The sequence below is a fragment of the Equus przewalskii genome, chromosome 14 (genome assembly GCF_037783145.1).
Source record: "Equus przewalskii isolate Varuska chromosome 14, EquPr2, whole genome shotgun sequence".
Classification (NCBI taxonomy): domain Eukaryota; kingdom Metazoa; phylum Chordata; class Mammalia; order Perissodactyla; family Equidae; genus Equus; species Equus przewalskii.
This window is the reverse complement of record NC_091844.1, coordinates 45,948,235-45,973,840: the sequence shown is the minus strand read 5'-3', so window position 1 is coordinate 45,973,840 and position 25,606 is coordinate 45,948,235. Positions and strand designations below refer to the sequence as shown.

Here is a 25,606-nt window from a genome sequence, read left to right as displayed (position 1 = left end):
TCAATTCTCTTATTCCCTTTGGCTGTAGAGGAACCGAGTTCCAGCGAAATATTTCAGCCTCCTCTGTGGAGGGCTCTTCACCCAGAGGTTCACTTCTCAGTCGAGAGGACTAGCAAATAGCTCAAATATAAGGGCTGATAACTATTTCTAGACACGATGTTATGATTGTGCCTGCCATAGGAAGTTGGTTTTGTCTTTTTAAAAAACCATCACGAAGTTGTCTACACAGCATGAAACCCAAGAAAGAAAGCAGAACACCCCACACAGTGTGTCAAAAGGAGAGTTAACCAAAAAATTGCAAATATTTTATTTCCACATTATTTCCCTAAGCCCCCTTATTGTCCAGACCTTTCCGGCCTTTTAAACCACAGGTAGCTTCTGGCGGACTTTGAGACAGATGGCAACGTGGAGTTCCTGGCAACTGAGATAAATGTGCATAATATCAAGCACCTACCTTACAGTTTCAGAGGCTCAGGATGCCCCAGCTCCTTCCTGAGGCCTCAGGAAGGGTCGCTGCTAAAATAATTTTCTACTTAACAAGAAATCTATGCAATATTTCATGGCCGGGTGTTCCAGAAACCCCCTCAGAGGGATCCACATTATGCATTTTAATTTAGGTTTATACGTTTCGTTTTTTAATAGAATGAACTGTGCATAACAACACATTTCACAATATGAAATGAAAAGCCCTTGATACAGTTCATCTACTGGAAGGTTTAACTCTAAATCCAGAACAAATAAGGCAAAATAAACACAGCAGGATTCCAACTTTCCACTTCCAGCCTTTGGTAATTTGTTTGGGCATGGAATGAGGGGAGACGCGGGGCACGGAGAAAGTGGAGGAAGCGGTAAAGCACAAGAATGTTCATGACGTGCTAAGGAATCCTTCATCTCGCCTCAAGTCAATGACCTTTTATTGACCATCACAGTGTGTAAGACACTGTCCTGAATCTATCTTGGTCATTTTGCCACATTTCCTGGAAATCAATCCTTTTCCAATCAACTCAGACTTCAAATAAACTTTGAGAGGCTTTTTACCCTCACAGCACACAAATGGGGATTTCAGATCTATTTGAATACACCGCAGGAGGGCTCATTTGGAGTTAACAGACATTTTCCATTTGTTTGTCTTCAAATCCACAAGGTTTTACAGAGCTCCAGAAACTTGTTGGTTAACATAAATTTTCTAACAAAAGCTCTGTCCGGGAGCTGGCAGTGGCCTTCAAGAACAGGCACCTATTCCAACGTCTAACTGATGAGGAGTAAGATCCAGAGCACTTAGTTGATCTGCCTACAATCACACAGCATGGAGAGGAGCCACGTTCCAATGTCCTCAGAAGGCTGTGCTCCATGTTTGGCATCTCATTCTCAGTGTCTGTCCTAAAGACGCTGGAGAAGTGGGGAGCACTGAAGATGCCGAGTGATTCTAGGAGGAGGCCCCTTTCTCCTCTTGGTCTCCACTAGTAGGAATTGAAGGCATCGGAGTCCTCTGGCAGACTGACCCATTTCTCCAAGAACTTGGACGAGTTTGATAGTGGGTTTAGGCAAATAACACTTTTTCAGAGACCATTCTGCAGTTAGACCAGTCATGAACATAATTGTGCTTCTATCCACAAACTTGGGAAATTACAAAAGTCTGGAATTCTCCAATTTCCTTTCCATTGTGATGTTCATGAACATCCTGTTCCTGGCTCATTGAGGTCATCTGCAATAGGAAAATCATTGCTATTTCTCCTCACTATACTGGTCTAAAAGTTAAAGAGATTGCAAATAAGGCTGAAAAAGACTCCCTACCTTCCTTCTATTTTCTAAGTCCTGGTCCTTCTTCAAGATCCAGTCCCAATGAATCTTCATGAAGTCTTCCCCAACCATTCACAGCCCACGTTGATTTACCATGGATCCTAGCTTCAGTGTCATATGTTGCTCAGGTCTCTTCCTAACCTGGTTTCTATAATTCTATACTGAGAATTAAAACAAGGACTCAATGTGGAGACCAAAATAACAGTTTTATTACCAAGTAGTTTTGCTAAGACTAACCCCTAGATTTATTTAGGCAGACGTGTACCCAATCTCAGGCAGCCCTGGACCAGGACAAGGGATAGATACACACCAAGGTGAAAGGTACACCTTGGAAGAGAAAAATTGAGGAGAGCCCATGCTGTGTTGACAAGCTAGCTCCCAAGAGGAAGAAGAAGGATGAAACTGTCCAGCGCATGTTTCACCAATCACATGGGTCACTGCCCTACTCCAAGGGGGTGGAGTGAACCAAAAGGAGAGAGCAGCCTGGACTGTGCTCAGGAAAATTCCTCCTTAAAAAAGCCAGAGGTGGGGGCCAGCCTCTTGGCATAGTGGTTAAGTTTGGTGTGCTCCACTTCAGTGACCTGCGTTTGTGGCTTCAGATCCCAGGCACGGACCTATACCACTCATCAGCCATGCTGTGATGGTGACCCACATACAAAATAGAGGGAGATTGGCACAGATGTTAGCTCAGGGCTAATCTTCCCCAAACAAAAAAAAAAAAAAAGAGGAAGATTGGCAATAGATGTTAGCTCAGGGAGACTCTTCCTCAGCAAAAAAAAAAAAAAAAAAAAAAGCCAGAGATGGGAAAAACTTCTTCTCCTCCAGCTACGTAGTTTCACATTAAATATTTCCATGTGCATTAGTTCTATACCTTTATCTGAATCCTTAAGCTTCTTCAGGACAAGAGCCATGTTTTACATGTCTTATGTCCTTCCCAGAAGCAAATACAATGCTAGGTAAATAATGAGTATTTAATAAATATTTGTCTTTAAAAGGATTCATAATAAGAGCAGGGATTGTACAAAGTTAACTGTTCACATTTGTGAAAAACAACTACACCTCAGAAATTCTAACCTGTTTCATCGATAGGCTGACCAGTTTGGACGTAGGTCCCGAGACGAATCCTCATATCCAAAAGACCTGACCTAAAACCACGCAGTCTCGTGCTCTATTGTAAAAAACCCCTCTATTTCATTGCAGAACTTATTATCACCTAAAAACCTTGAGCATAATTTGGCATAAGTTCATTCTTCACATGCTCAGAACCTAAATGTCTGTTCCCCCGTAATGAAATATCTATAGAAAATATTGCAAGACTTGGTTGAAAGAAAAAAAGAAAAACATATATAATTGTAAGAAATAAGAGCTGAAAACTACTGCTTGAGGTGCAAACACAGGTAGGATATACTCAAATTCCTCCAAATTTGACAAAAATCTTGCAATTATGCCCTAATCAGAATAAAGAAAATCTATCCTCTGAAGAAACACCCAACCAGCACAGTAAACAAACCGTGGGTATAAAATTCCTGAGTGTTTACACACCATCTGCCTAGATACTAAAAATGCAGTTCCAGGCATAAAGGGAAGCATAACAAATTACAGAAACTTTTAAACTGGAATGTCCTGAAATTTAAGCTCTAAACGTTCTCCCAAGTGGGAGCTGCTGACAAGGTGAAGCTTTCTTTCCAAATAAACTCAGATTGCAAGAGCATTAGAGAAGCTGTCCCATATATACTAGTCAGCGTCTTCTCAAAGGAAGAGGTAATTTTTAAGTATTCCTAGAAGAAAAAAGAAAAACACAGCCTGGAGACAGACGCCTGCATTGATCCACGCCTAACTAAGAAACTATCTTCTATGAAGGAAGGCCTGCAACTCTTAACCATTGACCAGAGACAACTGATAGAAACACTGCAATAACTTTATATCAAAGGTCTTGGTGGGTTCTGTCACCTCCACGGGCACTTCCGAGGAGCACCTGAGAAAGCCATCTTCCTAGGCAGATGTTGACTATCAAGCACTCACTTAGCAAGCCAGCCTTAGGAGGTAATGAAGTAGAAAGCATGAAAACATCGTCATGGACTGGCTCCAAGAGAAACCACCAAAGCCTACCCAAACCTGCCCAGTGACTCTCTAAACCATTTACAAAATTACTCCTTGGACTTAATGAAGTCATTTAGTCATTTCGTTTAATAGACACTTATATAGTCCTTCTTATGTGTCAAACAGGGCTCTAAGTACTTTAATCCTCTTAACAAGCCTGTTAGATGGTACTCTCATTGTCCCTATTTCATAAACAAAGATCCAGGGCACAGAAAGAGTAACTTGCCTAAGGTCATACAGCTCATAAGTGATTTGAATGCACATGGTTCAGGCTCTTGAGCCCATGCTACTCTCCATAAGTGTGAAAAACTCAGTAACCCTCTTTGTTCATGATCATCACGGACAGGCTCTAGTTACCTCTCGTAGCAACTACAAATGTAAAATGTTCGTATACATATTGTCAATAAGGGATTATACAGACAATATAACACTAGTATTCATGTTGTCAGCATATGGAATATATTAGAATCCCTTCTCCAAGTAATTTATACACAAAGGCCTAGGACAGTGGTTCTCAAACTGTAGCACGAATCAGAATCACTTGGAAGACTTGCTAAAACTCAAATTGCTGGGCCCCACTCCCAGAGTTTCTGATTTGGTGGGACTGGAGTGGGTCCCAAGAATGTGTGTTTCTAACAATATCCTAGGTGCTGCTGTTGAAGGGGGACCCATATTGGTTAGGTAGGGCTGCCATAACAGAATGCTACAGACTGGGTGGCTTAAACAACAGAAATTTATTTTTCACACAGTTCTGGAGGTTGTAAGTTTAAGATCAAGACGTTGGCACATTTGGTTTCTCCTGAGACCTCTCTCTCTGGTTTGCAGATGGCTACCTTCTCATTGTGTCCTCACGTGGCCTTTCCCACATCTGTGTGCGTGCATCTCTCCCTCTTCTTATAAGGATACCAGTCATTGTATTAGGTCCCCACTAGGGCCCCAAGGTTAATTCAATCACCTCCTTGAAGGCCTCATCTCCAAATGCAATCCCGTGGAGTCGGGCCTACCCATATGATTTCATTTAATCTTACCTCTTTAAATACCCTATCTCCAAATACAGTTACATTCTGGGGACTAGCAGTCGGGACTTCAATATATGAATTTTGGGAGGACATAATTCAGCCCATAATAGTATCAACTTTGAGAACCACTGGCCTGGAGAATGCAACAAGCACATGTGAAGGGCGTGCCCCAGCTAGGAACCCCACGAGGGCAATCATCCACATGTGCCAACAAATTGCATGTGCTCATTTGAATCTGTTTTCATTGATGAGCATCACTATGCCTCTCACTCTAAACCATACTGTGCTGACGAGAGAAGGCCTCTCTCAGACTCTCACCAGCTGTGTCAGATCCAGAGTGTTGCAGATGCCTCCAAATATTGACTGTCATCCTTTCTCTACTCCTTCTCTGAAATTTGGGGCTCACGTCCATAAAGCCAAGAAAACCAATATCTCCATGAATTTACTCATACAATCCAAGAATCAAGCCATTGCAGATAAAAATAAGATTGCCCTGTAAGAGCTAAGCTATAATTATAAATAAAAAATAGATCACAGTAGACATATGTAAAGTCACCATAAAGAGAAAAATGGCTCCCTGTCTTAGTCCTTTGGGGCTGCCATAACAAAAATATCATAAACTACATAGGTTGTAAACAATAGAAATTTATTTCTCACAGTTCTGGAGGTTGGGAAGTCCAAGATCAAGGTGCCAGCCTTATCAGCATCTGATAAGAGCCCTTTTCCTCATAGACGGCTGTCTTCTCACTGTGACTGCATATGGCAGAAGGGGCAAGGGACTTCTCTGGGATCTCTTTTATAAGGGCACTAATTCCACTCATGAGGGCTCTGCCCTCATGACCTAACTTCCCCAAAGGGCCCCCTCGTAACACCATCACCTTGGGGGTTAGGATTCAACGTAGAAATTTGCAGACGACACAAACAGTCGGACCATAGCACTCCCAGACCTACAAGTCTTGATTTTCAACAGATTGAAGCTATTTAGACACCTAAAACACAAGAAGTGGAAGAAGGCAAATTGGTCTTAGAAAGATAGGGGAGAGGGGACTCCTAGCAGCCAATAGTGTCAGGCCCATTTGAGGAGCAGCCAGGGACCAGTGCAGTACTTGGTCAGTTCAATTCAAATACCGATCTACCTGGTATGTTGTTTCTTTTCTGTGAACATCTGCACTGGGGCATGCCAAAAGAGCTGATGACATGAAATATTTGAGTCTTATTAAGTTCCCTAGCCTTGCTTCCATGGTCACCAAGCAGCCTTCTGATAATTTGGTTTCTCATGCACATAACATGTCTCCAGGGAGAGCATGCCTGGTCAGGCCAACCAGGAATTTCTGGTCCCATGGCAATTATATTTCGCAGAGTTAATTGTTAAGCTGGCATCCTGACTTTATACGTCAGCCTGTCGAGAGCTTTCTTCATGTGAGGAATCTCCTCTCAATCCAGTCGACTCAGGAATACTCACAAGATCTCAGTTTCTGAATTTTGGAGCCCAAAGAGCCAGTTCTTTTTCCCCCAGGCATATGCCATCTCATGAGGCTTCCTAGTGATCAGTCACCCAACTGTGCAGCACCCTGTATAGATGACTGCAACAAGAGAACTGAGACACTGTGGATAAGCAATAAGATCACACTTAAAGGACAAGTGAAGCATAGAGCAAAAAAGACAGACTTTGGAGTTAGACACACTTGTGGTTAAATTCTGCCTCTACAACTTACTAGTTTTGTTATTTAACCTCTGACTCTCAATTTTCTCACTTACAAAATGGGGGAAATGCCTATGTTTGAAATCAGTGTTTCTAAAAGCGTAGACCCTGGATGTCTTAGTCTGTTCAGGCTGCTATAACAGAATACCATAGACTGGGTGGCTTATAACAAACAGAAATTTATTTCTCACAGTTCTGGAGGCTGGGAAGCCCAAGATCAAGGTGCCCACAGATTTGGTGTCTGGTGAGGATTTGCTTCTGGTTCATAGACGGCCATTTTTTTGCTGTGTCTTCATAAGACAGAAGGAGCAAGGGAGTTCTCCGGGGCCTCTCTTATAAGGGCACAAATCACATTCATGAGGGCACTGCCCTCATAACCTAATCACCTCTCAAAGACCCCACCTCCTAATACCATCACATTGAGGACCAGGATTTCAACATATGAATTTGGGGGAAACCCAAACATTCGGTCTACAGCACTGGACCAGCAGCGTCCTCATTTCTAGGAACTTGTTAGAAATGCAAGTTCTTGAATCCAACCCCAGACCTACTGAATCAGAAGCTCTGAAGATGAAGCCCAGCAATCTGTATTTTAACAAGCCTTCCAGAGGATTCTGATGCTCACTGAAACTTGAGAAGCACTGCTGTAGGTTGTTGTGGAGATTAGGAATCATGTGTACAAAGTGGCTGGTACAGTGCCCGGCACAAAAGCAGATACTCAAGACATTCTGGGGGCTATTATCATTATGACCACAGAAAATTTGGAGAATGAAGGATTCTCCCATTATCTTACCACCCTAGTTAACTATTAATTTCATTTCTTACTTGTTATTTAAAGATATAGTCAATATCCTTGTATTTGTTCAACTTTTACAGATTTTCCTTCTTAGCAGCATAGATACTTTCTCATATGCTGTATAGTCTTCAAATTTCAATAGCTGCTCAAATTATGTGTGGTTTTATAAACTGGGAAAGGAGTAAGAGGAATTAATGGTGTGTGATTAGAATTGGTGCCGTACCTCGGGCAGTAACAATAACGTTTAGAGCGGACGTAGTTCTTTCTAAAACAAGCCAGGCTCGGGGGAGGCAGGAAAAAGCCAAGTGTTTCTCAGCACAGTGATGATGGGACTTACTGTTCTAAAAACTGCCAGGCCAAAGCCATGCTGGATGGAGGACTATTCCTCCTCCTACAAGACCGAACTGTGTTGTTTCTAAGAAAAATGAATGCTTAACCCTGGTAAGGTGGCTTACTTCTTAAGGAGCCGAGTAAGAAAATCAGCCATGGAAACTTCCGGGCAGAGAAACAGAACTGCATTCAGAGCACCCATGTTGACGTTCACGTACATGACCAGGGGCCACCCCACTGCCTTGGAAGAGCCTATGGAGAATGCCTGAGGCGGCGTCGTTGTTGCAATTCAGGAAGGCCCCCTGCAGGCAAAGCTGCTGTCCGAACCCTGCAGAGTGTGGTTTGTGAGTGTGCCCAACTCAGAGACTTAAAGAGAGCGCGCCCTGTATGAATGGAGACTGGAGAGGAGGGCGGATCGACCAGGAGAACGCCTTCCTAGCAGAGTTCTAAGTCTGAAAAGGCCTCCCCACTTTGGGCAGTTTCAAGTAAGATAAAGCTTTCACGGAACTGCTCTTCTGAGATTCCCATGTCCCATCGATAAAAGTTTCATAAACCTGCCTAACAGTCCTCTGAGGTTTATGGAGCACAGCCCACAGCAGCAGGGAGACTCCAGAAGGGGAGGGATCCATCCACTTCCCTCTTCCGGCAGATCTCCACCGCAGACAGGCTGCAGCGCAGTCTTTCGTTGCTTCTCCACGGATCCCGAACTGGAATGGCCAGAGGCAGAGAAGACCCTGCGCCCCCCCCCCCCCCCCCGCACCCCTGCCAGGTGCTAGAGAATGCTGTGTCCCCTGATTGCCTCCCTTCACCCAGGTTAGGGAGGAATGCACTTTGGGATATAACAGAAAGGGCACTGATACCCTTGAGTCATATGTGAACACAAAGGCAGCACACCCAATATTCTTTTTTTTTTCTTTTTTTTTAGCATCCAATATTCTTATTGCTATCTCCCCCGCAGGACACATCCGAGGTGAGGAGGAGGCAATATCAGGGAAGAGGAGCAGAAAGGGCAGGAAAACTTACTATATTCTCCACATGCATGTTAGGCATTGAGTGAGACAGTGATCCTGGACCTAAAGACAAGAAAGAGAAACAGGAAAACATTTGGCAAATCCAAAATCCTGTGAGCATCAGCTAGATTCAGGACATAACCCTTTCTAGAGTCTTATCTACTGAGTTTCTCCCAGAATTTTTTCAGGACAAAATTGAGGCCTTAGGGCATTTCCTGCCCTCAAGATTTCTACAAGACTGATTCAACCCCCTACCGCTTCCTCTCTCTGTGGAGATCCAAACACTTCCTCATGATTTCTGCAAATTCCCAGCAGGTCAGATTCTCCTGGGCCCTCTGCCTCCAGGCTCTTGCTGAAGTCAATCTGTTCCCCATCACACCCACAAAGCATGAACTCAGCCCCTTTTTGGATTTCTGCAACTCAGAACATGTGTGGTTTTAACATGATTTACTGCAGATCTCAGTGAGGCAAATTTGGTTTATACCACAAAGATACACACCTTTTCAAATGGAACCATAAGTAGCATTGTTCTTGCAACCATCTGCAGTCATAAGCCCAGGGGGTGTTCTTGGCCCTGCTCCCCACTCAGCCCAGCTGCTCTTAACATCACTGGCTCTGTGTCCCCATCCTTCCTCTTTTCTCTCCCTTTTCCTCTTCCTCTCAGAGGAAAACAAAACAAAATGAAAGAAATTCCTCTCTTTGGCCCTACAGTTCAGTTTAATGGTCACTGTTTGTTATTCCTGTCCTTAGAGTTTCTTCCCTCACCTTCACCTCAGCCAGATATTTTTTAAAACAAAGACAGGTTTGGATCCCAGGCATGGACCTACATGCCGCTCATCAAGACATACTGTGGTAGCATCCCATATACAAAAGAGAGGAAGATTGGCACAGATGTTAGCTCAGGGCCAATCCTCCCCACCAAAAGAACCCCAAAAAACCAAAGACAATTCTCTCCTTGAATTTTAGCGCCAACTAAGCAGGGCCAAGATTAGGGTGAGGTGCATGGGCTCTTACCGCAAGCACAAAAATTTGAAGAGGCATCCAAAAACTCTGTAATGAAGATAATTAACATTTTAAGGCAGTATTTTTAAAAAATGAATGCCAAAAAAAATCCATGATGAACAAAATATCAAAATTTTAAATAAAGACAGGCTGCTGTTATCTTACTACTCTGTGTTATTTTGCAATGGGAATAGTCTTTCCAATCAGCCAAGGTTCCCAGGCAGTGGGGCCATCGTGTTCCCACCCTGTGGGTTTATGAGAATTGACAAGGAATGGGGTGAGAACAGATTGGGGAATGCAGGGCTTTATAAATAGTCTTTTTTTAAAATTATTGTAGAGCTTTTTATTGACTTTTTCCACCTGTTTCACAATGCGGGAGGATGTTTTGATCAGTGTTTCTAGGGGCATACACTTGTCCTTTTGCCTCAGGCTCCAGTGTGGCTGGCGGGGGACCCAATAGGGCTGCAGCTGGGGCAGCATTTGTGCTCACCTTGTGTGAAAGGTCACAGTGGTAAAGTGCAGAGGACGGAGGCATCAGGACATGGTGGGGAAGAGCTTCATGTTAAACAGGCCTGACTGACCGTAAGCACTTGGCACAGACTAAGTTGTTACTCTTCCGTTCATTGTATAATGACTGTGACGGGCACACGAGTTGATTGTGTTCCAACGATATAGTTCCTAATCTAAAGATTTGCCCATCTAATTGATGATGTTGTTTGAGGGGGATCTTCTTAGCACATCCAAAAATTTCTTTGATAGTAAAAAACGGTACTGCTGCTTAATCTTTCTCTCCATGAGATTCTTATTGGTCTTTTAAACTCCATTTTGATGGACTGATAAACCCAATCCAAGACTGCAAGTTAACAGACACTAAGTGAGCAAATAGCAACATTTATACAAATTGTCTACTTGCCTGATAAAAACAATTTCCTGTATACCTGCTATGTGCTTTATGTGAGCTGCTTAACTAATTTTAATCTTGCACCAGCCCAACAAGGTTTTATAACTGACAGAAAGAAGCTCAGAGAGGTAAAACAACATACCCAGTATAACACAGCTAACAACGGTAGAATGAAGATTTGATCATTGCCCTGCATTGGCCTGTTCATGCCTTAGATAGACTTCTTCTCTTACACAATCCTTTCTTTTTCTCAGGGATTATCACCAAATAGAGGTGAAAACAATTATGTGGTCATAGTTCTCAGAGATTGGGGTATACTTGTAGCACAACAGACCCACATGTATTTCCTCTCTGGTGAAATTTTCTCACTACGAGAGCCAATGTCAGGACTGAGTCTTTGAACGAAAGCAGCTGAAAAGTTGCTAAGAGAGGTTAAGCACAAATTTCTTTGTTTTCATCAAATAGGTTTCAAAGTAACAAAGTCCACACCTTTTCAACAGGTCCTAAGAAACTGAGGGCTGTTTGATGGATGCTCACAGTGATGTTTGCAATGCTCATCCCAAAACCAAGATGGGAAAAATATCTTTTATCATCACCTCAAAAGTAGGCAGGAGGCTAGGAGACAAAGGCAAATGAAAATATGTGAATAAACACACCATAAATTCATTTGCGAACCAGGAGGTTTGAGCAGTAGGAGCTATTGACAGCCCAGATGTCTCATTCTTTTTCTGCCACTCGGTCTACTTGGAGCTTTTCTTTTTCATCTTCAAATGTTCTAATACTGATGGTATTGTTTGAAACCAGCCTGGGACTGGAGACAAAAATGCAGATGCAGTTACAGAAGCATGAATAGCTGAAGCATGAAGCTAACGCGATCAAGAAAAGTAATAGAAAAATCCTAGAGGCTGGTTTAAAAAAAAAAGACGACGCTGAATCAGTCTTTACTGCTGGGTAAATGAGCTGGAAGGACCATTACTGGAGGAAAAGTAATAATTATTTACACCAACATTAGCTGGGACACGCGTGAGCTGTGGGTAGCACGTCTCTCTGCTAAGGCACTAGGCCAGAGCAAGGAGAGGGCATCCTGCTTTGCCATGACGTTCCTCATTTTTTCCACCAACCCTGTAACTTTGTCATAAGGGATTTCTAGGACCTGGTTCCAAGTCTGAGATGAGATTTGGAACAGAATTTTTGCCACCTCTAAGATGCCACACATCCAGCTGGAAACCCTGAGCCTCCATGACAGTGCCACATTCTGCTTGCTGTGAGTTACGTCCTCAACGCCTCCCGAGGCTGCGGGCCAAGGCTGTTCACAGAGAAGGGACGCCTCCTTGCCGAGGCTGAGACGAGGATGTGTTAGAAAATGCAGGGCAGACTACACCATCCTTCCCTCCTATGGACTCAGAAAAATAAGGCAAAACAAATATCAGCCAGCAGTTACTTTGCGTTCTGGGCAAACTCTTAAGATGTGAGGCCATCCGGTAAAAGCAGCCCTCCAGGCATCAGTGGAATCCTCGGTAACATGGGGAGGAGCAGGCACTAGGGAAGTGAAGCAGAGGCAGTCCCTCCGGCTTTCTGTGCCAATTCCAGAAGCTACTGCCGAACACTGAGCCCAGAGTCACAGGTAAGTGTCCCCGTGTCAAGAAATTCTCCCCCATCAAGCACCCACAAGCTCCCCTCCTACACAGGTCCTCCAGGCCCTGCAATATCTTTGGCATCTAAGCTATTTCTTCCCCACTTAGGCTGTGCTGAGACCATACTTTATCAGCTTGAAATTAAGAAGGAGTGGAAAGGGCAGCTCTTGAGAATAAGCATCATCTTACAAGGATCTGCCTCAGGTGAGGTCATTGCACAGTCTGCCAGGGCTGCTTCCGCTACCCAGGGGCCTTCAGGAGAATTTACTGTTCCCTGGCACATCCACCAAATGCCCCCATCCCAAGCTTCAGGGTCCACTCAGATGTCCCCATCTGAGGGGGTCCACTTGTTTCCTATCAGGGCCTTAACTCCGACACAGGAGACTTGCCAGGGCTATTCTTTAAGCCTCATTTGCAGCTCTGCCACCCGTACAACCAGATCCTTACAATTCAACACAGCCTCCCCTGAAGCTGCAGGAGATGACAGTCTCCTTTAGAGCTGTCATAGAGGCCTTCTGTTTTCAAAGCATGTCATCAGTTAGAAGTTGAGTGTACTAACCTATTATTGTCCTTTTTTCATTTGTGTTTAAGACTTAGAATACAGTTAAGAGAAGCCACAGCACTCCACCATCCTCGGAACTGTTATGCCCCATACTGCTCAATCAACATAGTTACCACACGACCTGGAACTTCACCTTCCACCTGCACGCATCCCAGTGAATCGCAGGTGAAAGAAAGCCTAAATAGTTGCAGTACTGCTGCATGCCGGAGTGATCACCAACTCCCTTACCACAAACAATAGGATCCTTAGTGCCACCAGACTGCTAAGTAATCCAGCTGAGGGGTTGCTCCCCACAGGCTTATATTATTCTGCACATTATACCCCAGCCAAACACCCACAGGATCCCCTCCTGAACGTGTTCCTTTAGGTCCTACAATTCTTTTGGCATGTGAGCTATTTCTTCCTAGAGCAGAGACCTAGCCTGGGTTCCCCAGGAAGCAGAGCCTGAGCCAGAGAACTTGTGGCTATTTAATTAGTATGATCAGGGAGCAAGAGCGGGCAACAAGCCAAGTGCAGCACCGAAGGACCAAAAGCCAATATATTGATGCCTCATTGAACTGGCCACCACTAAGTATGTCTGATTCCTTGATTTGTAGGACTGCATCCCTGAGAGTTGTATAAGCAGCATTTCAGGATCATCCCACATGGAACAAAAAAGTAAGGAACATATCCACTGGCTCCCATGCCCCTTTGGTAAAAGTTCACTATTACTTGTGAACTACTCGTGGGTTGTGAAGGAGTGGGCCTGGGAGTCCACTGCAGAGTTCAACTACAAAACCCCAGGTGGGGAGCAAGGCACTGTCAGATGGTGCCTGGGTGAAGTTACTCAGGGCCCTGCAGAGCTGGAGCAAGAGACAAGCAAGACTGAGAAAATATGAAGAAATGCATAAGAGGGGTCTGATACAATGAGTTTTCTAAACTTTGGAAAAAAATAGAAAGGGAGCCTAACACCTAATGGTTCCCAGTGCAGCATCATAACGTCTGGGCATGATAAAGCCAGAGCTGGAAAGTCAATGGACTTGAACAGATAAACTCAAGTGTTCACAGCCATGCAGACAAGAACCAGTCTTCTTTTGGGTAAACCAGAAGAATTAAACATATAAATTCCTCACATACATGTAAAATATCCCTTTTTATGTGATCAGCCACTGCCCCATGATTAGCATTGATCCAGTCCATCAAGAAATACAATTTTTGCCAGCATACCCATAACGACTTTTGGCACTTCCTTTATTCACCTTGACATGACATTGAGTTCTTAAATAAAACAAGCTGCAGAGTTTGGAGGGTGCTATAATTTCCTGTTATATTTGTGGGAAGGTACCTAGAGGCAAATATAAGAAAAACTAGGAGGACAAATGCAGTAGAATAGTCTAATAACGCAGTCCTCTCCACCTTAAGCCACTTCTCTAATATTAGTTATTGCCTAGACCAGCAGTCAGCAAATATAGCTCACAGGCCAAATCTCGCCGCCACCTATTTTGTAAATAAAGTGTCACTGGTATACAGCCATGCGAATTCGTTTAAGTATTGACAGTGGCTGCTTTCCTATCTACAACGGCAGAGTTGAATAGTCGTGACAGAGACCATATGGCCTGCAAAGGCTAAAATATTTACCACCTGGCCCTTACAGGAAAAGTTTGCCGACCCCTGGCCTAGGCTGAACACCCTATGTGAGCCTTCTCTTACAGGTGGGATCTCCAACTTAACAGTAAGCCAAGGCTGGTAGCTGACCCTCAGCCAAGAGCAAGAAAATTCCATTTCCTAATCACCATGCTTGTGTTGAAACTGGGCTATTTCTTTCCCTTTCCATCATGATTAATCCAGAAGCTGTAACTCCAGGACCGCAGAAACCAGAGATTCATGGAGTGGAAAGAAACACCAGGGAGACATAGTGGTTTCCCCTTCCTTTTAGCTAAGAGCACAATTCTCAGATTCTTCCATCCAAACTCATGTTTAAGAAGCTACCCCACACACCTAGCCCTGAGCTAACTCAGACCACACCCAGGCAATCCCAGGAATTGTGATGAGGTAGGTGCTGGGGAGGAAAAATGAATCTCTTTTTAACAGGCTCAGTAAATAACAATTCTCACACTGCATCTGACCAAAGCTCCAGAACCTGCATGTTCATCACCCCCCATGAAGGTGAGCCCAATTCTAACTTCCTGCCTGGGGGTAAGTTAGGAGCTTTGATGGATAAACCAACTCCTTCAAGGCGCCGGGGACCCATCTCATTAGTGCTTCTCAGTAAATCACATTCTGCTACATTCTTATGTGACCCTAACTCAAATTCTACAAGAAGAAAAGCAAGATAACCAAAAACACGCCTTTTGGCCAAGAACCAAATATAAAGAGATGCGATTCTGCCAGATGACAAAAATCCCAGAATTTTAATTTGTTGATTCATTAACAGGCATAATTAACCTTATAACTCACTAAACTATGATGGAAATACAGAGGAAATCTTCCATTTTGCATAGTCAGCTCCGTCAAACTGCATCCCCACAAATAAGACAATAGAAAAATCCTGGAAAATCACTGGTAGCCCTGCTCACTTGGCATGATAACAGCATTCTTACTGGTTTCTCTGCTTTCCATTTTCTTCTCCAATTCCACACACATTTCAACCATGTTAATGTTTCTAAAACATACACCAGAGAATTGCAGTTCCCCTGCTTAAAAATTCTGCAACAGCCCCCTCCTGGTTACCCATGGAGACAGTCCAAGCTCCTTAGCAAACGAGGCTCTTCACAGTAAGACTCAAACCTAAGCCACCAGCCTCTTCTCTATTATTTCAAGTATGGCCTTTGCCCTAGATGGATGTCACACTGTTCTTTGCTTGGTCCACAAACATGGTAAATACAGACTCCTGGACAGGTCACAAAGCCACACAGCTAGCATTCTAACCACAAAGCGTTGGGGGGAGCCTAATGTTGTAAAGGGACTGTTTAAAGCCATTTTCAAGGTCTCAACTCTCATTCAATCTTCCAAAAGCCCCAGTGGACTAGACCAAGGAAACAAGCCCAGTGTTGGCCTCAGCTGCTGCTAGATCACACAGTCCTTCAAGTGACCATCTCTCCCTGCTGTGACTGACAGGACCCTCATTCACTCACTCTGCTCCCGGTGACTTCCCTTGAGCACACAGTCTGATGAGTTTGGGTGTTAGTCTACGCCATCTGTCTCTAGATAGATAGACAGGTAGATGCACACATACATACGGATGGATAGATATCTCATCCAGTGAGGCAGCTGAGAGGTCCAGAGCATCTGCAGGGTAATCAACAGCATTCACTTATTCATTCAACAAACACTTCAAAGCACTTACTATGTGCTAGACCCTGTACCAATGAGCGTATAAGACGAATATTCACTACTGTGGAGGAAGACAGTGAATAAATTCATGCCCTCAGGAAGCTCACAGTCCTCTCTTTAGCAGCCCTTTCCTAAAATTTCAACATTTGTGCTGTTTTCACAGCTTTCCTTTGTGCCCTGGGAGCTTCAGGACAAAACTCCAAATATCCAGTGTCTAGGGATCTCCAGGCCATCTTGTGGGTGCATGGGCTGCTCAAAGATGAGGAAGGCTCCCTGCACTGCAAGCTCCATTGATGGAGGCAGGGTCCATCGTGCCACAGCAACGAGCACAGAGCCACAGGGCAATTACAATCAATTCTAAAATGATATTGTCCAAGTTTCTGCCACAGATGCTGACTTGCCTGTTATATCTCAGGAGAAATGCAGCAAGGACCATCCACCTGCTACTGTACGTGGCTCCTCATTTCAGAGGTTGAGAATTGCGGCACAGCACATCACTGGAATTCTTCAGGAGAGAAGACCAAAGACTTTCCCTACATGTGCTGGTCATCTAACTTATCCTATGGATAAGTGCAGTGGCTACAATCTTAGATCAGCTGGAGTCTTCCTTCCCCAACTAACTGCAAACCGTGCTACTAACCCTGCTTTCTACATGCCAGTTGGATCATGTGTTCTCTCTAGAAGCCTTCAAAGGCTCCCCACTGCCTTCAGCCCAGAGCTCAAGGCTCCATAACCTGGCCCCAAACTCATCTCCCTGGTACAAACCTCCTGTGCTTGTCAAGCTGGTATTGCCACTATTACCTAACAAGTCTAATAAGCCATTCCCATCGTGAGCCTTTTAAGATGCCCTCTTCTTTTCTCACCATTCATCCACATTTCCTAAATCACTAAAACCTACCCAAAGTATGACTCCCAAGGGGCCTTCTCTACACACTCCTACCAATATAAAGTTATCTCTTCCTGCTGGGAGCATCAGCTTTTCCACTGGTCCCACTCATTACACACTGCTGTCCTGCTGGTCAGCTTCTCATGTGTATCTGTCTTATCTCTTAATTAAATTGCAAGCTCCTTTTGCATGCAGGAACCATCTATTACCATTTTTATACTTAGCATCTAAAATGATGTCCCATTGGCTTCCTTGAGAAAAGGGGAAGACCTATACTTCTCATAGAAATAAAGCTGAAAACACCAAGCTGTCCCTACTAAAGGGAAATAGAGACATTGTGGTCGGAGGCCACCCAGACCTTCCTTGGGCAACCTTGCTGGCTACTTCTCTAGGACTCCTGAGTCAGAGCAGAGCCAGAAGACAAGATCCCAAGTGCCAAGTTCCTCCTCATAGTCCACAAGGCAAAGAGCACAAGCTTCAGGAAACATCCCTTAATTCTAGACTCCTCCCACTCAGTGAAGTCAGGCCTCCTGCTCATATTTGTATAAGAGAGATGCAGGTTAAAATAAGCACCCTGAATTAAGTGTGTAAGCAAGTACACTTCCTTCTGCATAAAGTGACACGGCTCCCTACCCCCACCCCGGCACTCTCTTACTGGAATCTCCGCACTTCCATCTTGGCATAGAAGACAGCTCCATAGGATCTTTTCCTTTAATAAAAAAAAAAAAATTAACCTTTGCACATCAACTAAAAATTTCCCAAAGCCTAGAACCTGATTATGCCTAAACTCAATGAATTATTCATGCTGCTTCAAGTGAGAGGGATCAGATTTAATTATGTTCTGAGGGGGCATCTTCCCTAGAATTAAACGGAAAATATCCTCATTTGTCTACTGAGCTGTTTTAAAAGCAGGCTATTGTGGGCTTTCTACAGAACTCTATATGCTGAGAAACAAAAGAAGGTTCACTGGATTGGCACAAGGGAAATAAATTTGAAATCAGAGTGTCTTTTCCAGATCCATGTGGAGCCTGTTTCTATTAAACCCAGGCAAGAAAGATACCAATACCAGCACATGCAAACCCTAATAAATTAGCTGCACCCAATTATTAAGAAGGCAGCCTTAGGTCATAAAAACGATTTTGTGAAATTGATCTTAAATGAAAAATGTGTAATTACACTTAAAGCAGTTACAAGCTGCTGGTCAATGAAAAATTTATATTTCCCATGGAGTTGTACCACTTTCTGTGCATATAAAATTAGTTGGACTGGTAGAATTTATATCACAACCGGAAGCGGTTCAAGAGACAGAAACATTTTTCAATATACTTTTCCAAATGATCCCACAATCTGGCCATTTATGCAACCAGTATGCACGTTATAATTTTGTTCCCTTTGGCCAAAAGCCACTGTAAGACCAAGTGTTCAGAATTCTAAACAAAAACTTCACAATATTTTTTAAAGCCACGAATGCATTTTTTCTATATTCCTTTGTTATTCTTTCTGTCCATATTCCTTTTGCTATGTTTCTTTAAGATCTGAAAGACTTCGTTTGGGGGAAAGGGTGAATATAAATGAAAAGTCATGGGATTCATTCTTACCTCACAATCTACATCCTACCCATCACCACCTTCTGTAGGTCCCACCTCCAAATTTATCCAAAACCATACACCTCTCCATCTCCACTGCCGACACCCTGGCCCAAGCCATCATGGCACCAACCTCTTGACTGGTCTTTTCCTTCTGCTCTTGTCATTCTTTCCACAGCTGACTGGGATCCTTTTGAAAATGTAATCCAATCATGTTACTACTCCACCTCAGACCTTTCAAAGGTTTCCATTGCCCTTAAAATAAAACCCAAACTCCTCTTGCAGCCTATCAGGCCTTGCTTAATCTGGCTTCTGGCCCCCACCTCAACTTCGCCTCTTTTCCTTCTTGCTCTCCCCCACAGTGGACCACCACACTGGTCTCCTTTCCATCCCTGAAGCTCTTCTAACTCCGGGCTTTTGCTTACTATTCCTTTCCTCTAAAATGCTCTTTGCCTGACTCATGATATCTGTCCCCTACTTATTTCCTGTAGAATAATCATTTTACTAATTTGTTTACTAGTGATCTGTTTTAGCCTTCAGTGAATGCAAAACTATTGAGTGAATGAAATAACATATTCAAGAAATGGTAAATTCATGAAGAAATACTTGCATAAATAAGCAAACAGCTAAAGGGAAGTTCATATTTAAGTTTACAATTGTCTGCCAAAATAGAACTAGCCTCTTCAGGGCTACAATTCCTGCTTTTTAATTGCATTAAAAATTACGTTGTGTTAGTGATTTTTCATTTAACTGCTTAAAGATGCTACTAAAGAAGAAATTTATGCCACTAATAAACACATGCAATTTTTTGGCCTCTTTTCTATTGAGCATTTCAAAATTTAAATTCACACATTAATTTCACCAGAGATAACCATTTAAAAAGCTAATCTGTCTTATCTTTTGGTCATGGTTTGATATTCTTATACAACTTGCCTGAAATCATCTCATTAGGTAAATATTAAACATTATTTCCAATACTAGAAGATAGAATCAAGTAGTTTATCCACAACACCCACCAACTAATCATACATGGGTTTACAATATTTAGAAATTGAGGAGATGCAAAGAATTATAAAATAGAGTTGCACCCAAATGGATCCTCCAATCCATTCTTAAGAAAAACAAAAATGGGAGGAGGACGGATGAAGGAAAGAAAAGGGACTCAAAAGGACAAGTCCGCCTGGAGGGACTGAGGTCAGGGCAGCCATGAGTTGTGCTATGCAGAAGAGGACACCCTCAGATAGGAGAGGAGAGCAGGGAAACATTCCAAAGAAGGGAAATGGGGTGACCTCAGGTGCCATACACGCACGGAGAGGAGCGAGTAGCCTAGCCCAACTGGAGAATAGTTAAAACTGAAGAGAAATAAGTCAGGAAAAGCTCAAGAATATTTTGGGGCAAAAAGTCAGATTTAGCTGGCAGCAGCTTACTATGTTTTGGCGACGCAATATTGAAGAACTATAGAGGATTTTGGCAAAAGAACAAATTACTGGGAGATAAATGCTTCCTTGGTGAGAAACTGGGCATTTGAGAACCTGCATTTACTTAGTAAAAGATTATCTCTTATTAAATCAGTACTCATAATAAATTTGTACCTTTTTAACCTTCAAAACAACTACAGTACACTAGTGTACACTCTTTACAAAATCTTTAATTTGGCAAAATAAGGATTGTAGAAAGCTGGCATGAAGCTTTGTTCAGAATAAAGGAAAGACGTGGCCCAGAGGAAAGTGTAAAATCATGTTGTGAAATAATGACCAAATAGAATTGAGTTCTAAAATAAACATCCGTACATGTGTGCTTCAACATTTAACACTTCATTTTTCAAAGTAATTTATGATTATTAAGTCTTCAGAAAAACCCCTGTGAAGCACAACTTCTGGTTTTTCAAGTAAGAATGAAGCATTAGGTGACATGTTCAAGGTTACAAAAACAATGTAAACAAATAGCGAGGACAAGAACTTTCTGAATTCCTGCAACTTGGTTCAATCCCTGGTCCATTATACAAACAGTTGTTAAGATCAGTGGTAGTTGTTACCTGTGTAGTGTAGAGACAAGATTCTGGTGGTATAATCATTAGAAGAACGTCTTTGAGAAAGACAAAGACTGGGAACATTCACAAGGATAGGAATCCTAAACCACCCTGGGGTAGATTTATATACCTGTTCCATATCTATAACTATGCTACTTAGTATTTTGTAACCAAAAGAAATGTGTCCTTGCTAGATTATTTGTAATATGTCCCCTTAAGATATCAAGACTTCAAAACTATAATGTTATCTCCTGTGGAATGTAACCATTAATCTCAAACATACTAATTGGTCATCATAGGAAACTGTATTCAACCTGGTGTCTATAAACACCACAGAAAATTCCTTCATTCCTTTGTTCATAGGAAGAACCTCAAGTCTCTTTGTCTCACTCATTTTCCTTCAGGCCTGATTGAATTAAATAAATCAGTGGCTCTAATCCATCATTTTAAAATAATGGCATACAAAAGATTTTATTTTTGTCAATTACATATATACCCACACACATAACCAGACATCAGAGCAGAGGGTAGCAGAACAGAGAGAGAGTGTGTGTCTTAGTCAGCTCAGGCTGCTATAACAAAATATCATAGACTGGGTGACTTAAACAACATCTATTTCTTACAGTTTTGGAGGCTGGGAAGTTCAAGATCAAGGTGCCAGCAGATTCAGTTCTTGGTGAGGACTCTCTTCCTGGCCTCCTTGCTGTATCTTCACATGCAGAGAGAGCAAGGGCTCTGGTCTCTTCCTTTTCTTATAAGGGCACTAATTCCTCATGGGGACCCCACTCTTATGACATTATCTAAACCTAATTATCTCCTAAGGTACCAACCTCCAAATACCATCACATTGGAGATTAGAACTTCAACATACGAATTGGGGGGTTAGGAGAGAGGGAGAGATGACAACACAAACATTCAGTCCATACCAGCAAGCTAACCTCAGATAAATCTCCTGCGCTCTTCCAGTTCAATCTCAGATTGTCCAGCAGATTACTGTGCAATCCCAGAGCAGGACTCTAAACACTTCCGCCCACTTCATCTTAGTATTAAAGGAGCCAAGAAAAACACAGTGCACTCAAGTCCTGGAAAGAACAATGTTTTACTTACATAGAGAAGAGACAGCACAAGATCAGCTACAATAGTGGGCATCCGTCCCCCATGGCCAGCAAGTCTCTACCAGAGGCCAACGCAGGGAAATTTGCCTATACACGTTCCCTTGGGCTGCAGAAAAAAGACCCTGTCCCCTCCCCATGGAGAACAGATATAACAGTGGGGTTGGCCAGGTGCTATATGATGCACACTCTTTAAGCAGAGACAAAAGGATATTCCTTGAGCATGAAACAGGGAAAGAAGTCCCACACAAGGTGAGAAGGCTGGCACAGGCTGTGTGGACTCCTTATCTCTTGGTGAGAAAGTATTCTAAGCCCAAGGTCCTTTCTTATGCAACCAAGTGGGTGCCCAAAGACTGCATGTACAAAACTGCCTCTCCCAACACAGATCTTTGCCAACCCTGGTACCCTATTTACCTCCATAGCAGATGCACACATGTATAACAAAGACCCAATTATGAAGAAACACGCAAGCTACAACTTACAAATTACAAAGATATACCCCATTTACAAAGAAATTTCTCTGGGGAAAAACATTCAAGTACTTTCAACATACCTATATTTAAAAATACTTTATAGTGGTTCTACAAGGGAAAAATAACTTTCTTCATGAAAATACAGTATATTTTATACTAGAGTACTAACTCTGGGGGAAAAAAAGGTATAAAATAGCCAAAAGAAATTTATTGGTATCAGCAAATACTAGCACATAGTTAAGTTGTACTAGCAAAATATTTAAACTGAAATTTTTGGTGGAATAATCCAGACAGTTTTGATCAGCTGTGTGGCCCTGAATGTTGCTACTTTTGTTGAGAGTACAGATTAGAGGTGAAATCCTATCTTTTGCTGCAGTATTTTTGTAAGGTGGGGGTACTGGACACAGTTAACTTTTAACTACATTGGGAGGTGGGTAGGGGTAGGGAAATGGCTCTTAGGTGTTGGCAAATATGATATAATAAATGGAATGAGGAAACTGTCCCCTTTCCCTTTTCCTGACAGAGCCAAGGGAGAACAATGGAAGCTTGGATAAAGCACCCAAAGAAAGAAAACCTATCAACTCCCAGGACTGGTCTTCTTTGTTCTTTGGTCTACACTCAACTCTCACTTATCCATGACAATGGAGAGAAATGTGGTTGCTGGAGATCAAATGACCTTTTTCCGCTTCTGTTCATGAATCCAGTAGGAATCAAACTGCAACCTTGGTGTGAAACAGCAGCGGTTGGGCAGATGCTTTTACTAAGACCAGTTTATAGCTAGTAGATGACCTTCCTAAGGAACCATGGCAAGTGAGTGGTAGAGGCAAGATGAGAATCTGGGCCCCTTTGACTCTAACGTCTGGGCCTGCTGTGTGGGCAGGAAAGAACAAACCCATGGAAAGCTTCCACCTTCCTCCCCTCATCTTGGGTTCCCAAACTTTTCAACACACCACACTCTACACAAAACACTTAAACAAGGCTCCAGAACACTCAAGCACTATGCTGCTGTCCAAAACGGCTATGAACCTGAGAAATAAATGGTGCACTTTAGTCACTGAACATAATTCTATCTCAGCCTCTATACCACTAAGTGGACATGTTTACTTCACGAGGACCAGAATAGGATTACATCCTAGAAAACAAGTTAATTTGCAACTTTTCCCTTTCTTCTGGAAGTTTTCCTTCCTTTAGGCTATCAAGTTCCCAAAAGAGGTGCATCCTCCCACGACCCTCACACTTCACCTCTTCCTCTCCTGCCTACTTGGGTCCTTGTCGTATTTCTTCAGCACATTGAAAACTTGGTGAACAGTTACTATGCTCCAGGCCCTTTGAAGGGCCTACTGTGCACCTTGTCAGCAGGGCCAAGTGTTTTATATATAGCTTACATTCAAGACATTTGTACTGAATACAAGTATTCGATACAAGTTGTATTTTTCCCTAGTTGTGCTGGATCATATGCTTTCCAGCCCTACATAAAGTTAAACCTTGGATAAACTCAGCATTCTGTTCATTGCAATTCCCTGTCACCAGGTACTTTGACTTCCTATCCGTCCAATACCATATTTACCACAAATCCACTTACATCTGGGTAATGCATCCATATTCCAATGTGTCTACAGCCTCATTCGATCTGCCCTGAGGCTATGCAAGCCTACAATGTGCCTTCTGAATCATTCAAGTTTAAAGCAAATTCAGTATTGCATAATTTATTGTCTAAGTAATGAAACGAAAAAACAAAAAACCCCAAATGGTTAATTTGAGCTTTTTTATTCGGTATGCTGGGTATATATAGGGTATATTGAAACATTATATTACAAAACTAAATATAAAAAATTAAGTATAACTTTAGAATTAAGCATATGCTAGTCAATTTCACTAATGTAAATATACCTCTTATGACATATACTAACCCAATGTTGGAATAAAAAAACATATTCTCTCCCAACTACACCCAGGGCCCAGCCCAGTGGTGGAGTGGTTAAGTTCGCACGTTCCACTTCAGTGGCCCGGGGTTTCTCGGTTGGGATCCGGGTGTGGACATGGCACCACTTGGAAAGCTATGCTGTGGTAGGCATCCTACATATAAAGTAGAGGAGGATGGGCATGGATGTTAGCTCAGGGCCAGTTTTCCTCAGCAAAAAGAGGAGGATTGGCAGCAGATGTTAGCTCAGGGCTAACCTTCCCCCCCCCTCGCAAAAAAAAGACCAACTATACCCAACAATAATTTATTGGTACTATATGGTACTATACAGTCAGTGAAAAACATACTGTGCAAGTAAATGCACAGTAAATATTTATTGAATGACCTTCACAGCCATCCTATAATGTCCTATGAATCATATTATCTGAATCATAAATTATCTTTCCAGTGTGCCTCTTATCTACCTTTCCTGACTGTAAATTCTGGAGAGCAGGAAACATTGCCTCCTAATTCTTGAAACTCCCCTCAATCACCCCTGCCCTAATAACCTTCAATATTGTTTTGAACTCAGTATCCTCTTTCCCAAGCAAGTGGAGGTCCAAGGGACTGAGGTCTGAGCCTTGTGGGTAAACCCAGGAGCCTGGGCACAGAGAGGTCTGTCACTTACCCATAGGCTACAGTGAGAGGCAGCATTTTGGGAAGGAGTCAAAGCAAAACCCAGGCAGACCATCCACCTGAGTCATGATCCAAAGAGGCTAGGGGTGAAGACCAAGCATCTGAGAGTGAGCCAACAGAACCAAATGAGATCCAGGGTCCTTAGAGGCCAGTGGAGAGGAACACATCTGCAAAAATCTCTGCTTGTGAGAAGGCTGCTGCTGTGCCTTTCTTTTTAGAAGGTGCCAGTAGCTTTAGCTATGGAGGGAGCTGAGAAACTCACCAATCTGGCAAGGGTACTCTTCTCTCAACGAACGGAATGAAAAGAGGAGGGAGGACAAAACTTGAGATATATTTTTTTGCTTCTGTACATTTAGTGACAAAGAATAATGAATGAATCATATACTTCCGCATAGTTTGGTTGGTGAAAAAAAATAAGCACCATCATAGTTCCTTTGCCAGCTTTTCCTGAACTAGGTCATAAGTGGAATTTCAGACACTGTTCACATATGAGCTGCTTGAGGAACATCCTGGGTAAAATGTAGTGTGAGAAAATGATTGAAAGTGATAAGGCCCCTCTGGCGATCCTTTTAAGGGAATGTCCTCTGCCTGGTGGGAAGGGGACTCAGAGACCAGAGATGCTGTACTAGCTATTTAAGTTAGGACTTTCTAATAATGAGCATAGAATTGTCCTTTAGATGCCAAGCATTGCCACTGGCAACCTCGTACACTGTGCTGCACTGGCACTTCAATGGAGCTCACGGTTACTTCACATAC

General features: G+C 42.8%; 1 long non-coding RNA gene across 2 annotated transcripts in view; it reads right to left on the bottom strand.

Annotated features, from left to right (window-relative positions):
- LOC139075764 (uncharacterized) overlaps nucleotides 1-25,606 on the bottom strand; it is a 39,636-nt gene that overhangs the window by 3,135 nt on the left and 10,895 nt on the right. Inside the window, exon 2 of one of the 2 annotated variants that reach the window (XR_011526539.1) lies at nucleotides 8,771-8,820. This is a non-coding gene — a long non-coding RNA (uncharacterized lncRNA). Of the gene's footprint in view, nucleotides 1-8,647; nucleotides 8,821-25,606 lie in introns of those variants that run through there. The other variant, XR_011526538.1, reaches the window with a different exon arrangement.